The 2,893-nt window shown below is 39.6% G+C and overlaps 1 pseudogene; it reads right to left on the minus strand.

The window, feature by feature from the left end:
* Positions 1-319: 319 nt before the first annotated feature.
* LOC132241775 (glutathione reductase, mitochondrial-like) lies at positions 320-1,720 on the minus strand (annotated as a pseudogene).
* Positions 1,721-2,893: the final 1,173 nt, after the last annotated feature.

The raw sequence follows: 2,893 nt of genomic DNA on the forward strand, positions 1-2,893 counted from the left end.
GCAGAACTGTGATACACAAAACCCTAGGTGTATCTGATGCTTTAGTTCTTGCTCTTACCACTTGCTCTTATCATGCTATAGAATCCGCTCAAGAGGAGCGATATTGTGTGGATTCTATAGATACTGGCCTTGCCCCCCCAAAATTCTCATTGAAAATCTTTTTAGGAGCATGACTAAAATTCCATCCTAAAAAAACAAAACCAAAAAACAAGTAGGTAAAACTATAAAAAACATGTTTAAAAAAATAAGCAATTTTTTAGAAGAATTTATTTTCAAAGTTTGGGAAATTGTTTTCAGAAAAAAGTAAAATGACAAGAACACATGCAAAAACCAAAATCTTTCCTTGAACTATGAACTCTTAGCAGAGGAAAGAACTTCGGAAGTAGTTGAGTCCCTCTCTCTCTGGAATCACCTCTAAAATGTCCCTCATTCTGCGACCAGCCTCCTGAAGCCTTTCCCACGTTCGATGTTCACATTTAAATAACACAAGTGCACAGAATCATTTCTTGTTGTTTTTGGAGCCGAGGACTGTGCTCTGTATGTTACAAAGCTGCTTCAAGGATGTGACCTTTCTTTAAAAACATATAGTACAAGAGGCCTGTCTCCCTTATTTTATTATTTCTTATGTTTTAAATAATTAAAAATTATGTGTTGCTTTTATGAGATGACCTTTGTCACCAGTTTGAATCCCCAGTTTGTTTAAATCCAGGCCCCCAGAATTTGGTCCCACCCAGTTGGCCCAGAGCAGCCAGTCAACATCTGGAATTGTGGTCAAGGCGGGTTTCCTACCAGGAACTGAAGTAACCATGCAGAGTTCCAAGCCCGAGTAAGTCTTTTCAACTTCCTGACCTCTGTGCCAGCATTCTCCAGCTCTTTATTGTAGTCGGAGCTGATTCTTATATCAAAATTTCTAAGTCCTTTATAATGACGGATCATGAGTGATGGATGCCTTAGAACCCAGAGCAGAAAGGATCCCAGCCATCTCCACAGCAATGTATCGTGCACCAACAATGACACTGCAGCTAGGCAATCTTCTAGTTTAAAAAAATCCATCACTGGCTAGTCCTGGACTGGCACCTGGCTCTCCTTCAGATGTGAGGGTGCGCCACCTGTTGCAATCAGGATGGGAGGAGCAGTAGATTTCCCCCCATTGATCTCTACTGTGGGCTTGGGATCACACATGAACCCTGCATGGCCAGGGAAGATTTCTATATGGGCCTTGGTTAGATTATTTTGATAGATGGTGTTCAGGTTGCTCATCAAGACATCCCACTTTTCCTTAATAACTCGCCAACTGAACTTACTTATCACAACTTTGAAAGCCATAATCAACATGATCATGTATGAATTCAGAGTAGACAGCTGTGATCCACATTACCTTTTGGGGTATACTTTCAGACATTCATGCAAGTGTCAACCAGCTTGTGGCTCTCCACCATGGTGACCCTGGCATCCAGCTTGGCAGCCTGAGACACACCAGCCCACCTGAGCCACTGCCGATCACCATGTAGTCGTAGTCTATGGCACTGAGAGCAGGTGAAGGATCCTGCGAGGGAATTAAGCAATTTTTTTTAAAGCAGGAAAATAGAACTTAGCTATCATATTTTAAATCTACAACAAATAAATATTAATACATAAAACTTACATAGCACTTACTGTAAGCTTCTAAGGACATATATTGATTTGTCACCACAACTGTTTGAGGTGCATGTACATTCATGTTCCCATTTTGCAGATGAGAAAATTGAGGTGCTGAGTATAAGTAATTTATAGAGCTGATGGGTGGTAGAGCTGGTATTTGAATTCAGGCAGTCTGAACTCTAGATTTGGAGTTTTTTTAAAAAATAGATTTTGGGTTCTTAATCACTTCCCTCCTAAGCCAAACAAACTAACAACGAACATAATAAAAGGAAAGAAAGAAAAGAATGGTTATCAAATCTCTAGGAAGGAGGCTGTTTAAAAGTAGCAAAAGGTAACACAATATTAAAAAGCAATACATTGGAGTACCCCAAAAATGTTATTCTGTGCCCCAGAAAAAACAAAATCAAATGGAAAGCAACAAACATGAAGAAAGTATCTGCAGTACATACGGAAGATAACAACTAACTCACATGAAAATTAATAAGAAAAAATTATTAAATGGCCAAATAGAGAGGTGAAAAAGGACATAGATGATTTTCAAAAAAGAAATACTTATTTGAGAAAAAATATTTTACCTCATTAATAATGAAAGAAATGCTAGTTGAGCCAATGATAAATTTGTTTTCCCTACCCAATTAAAAAAAAATACGCAAGCTTCTTACTAGTAGTTGGTGAACACATGAAGATGTGGGTGCACCGACAGAGGTCGTGGCACTCTGTGCCCTTTCCCCATACCTTGCCCTGTTCACTTCTTCCACCTGGCCTGTTCCTGAGTCACAACCTTTTGTAATAAACTGATAAACAGTATGTTTGCATAAGGATTCTAGGAACTAGCTTCAAAAAAATGCAGACTCTGACCTCTAGGCAGTCCAGCTCCGGGTATTTGCTGACCTTCAAATGTAAAACCAGGATAACAAAACCAGGGATGACGCACGCCGGTCCATCACTTAACCAGTTTGAAGTCCTAATCAGAGTAGACTCTGTGGTGTGTGCATAGAAAACTTTTCAGCCCCCTCCCCTTGATCTCTTTGTTCTGTTTTCCCTCTTCCTCCTTATAAAAAACTCTGTCTGCACTGAGATGTTAAGATGGTCTTTGGGACGAGAGTCCCCCATCTACTCAGGCTGCCAGCTCTTGAATAAACCATTTTTCCTTACACCAAAACAAACAGGTAAACAAAGAAACAAATGCTATCTGATATCAGACCATATCAAACGACCATAGTAATAGAAACAGCATGGTACTGGCATAAAA

Source organism: Myotis daubentonii, chromosome 9 (genome assembly GCF_963259705.1).
Source record: "Myotis daubentonii chromosome 9, mMyoDau2.1, whole genome shotgun sequence".
Taxonomy (NCBI): domain Eukaryota; kingdom Metazoa; phylum Chordata; class Mammalia; order Chiroptera; family Vespertilionidae; genus Myotis; species Myotis daubentonii.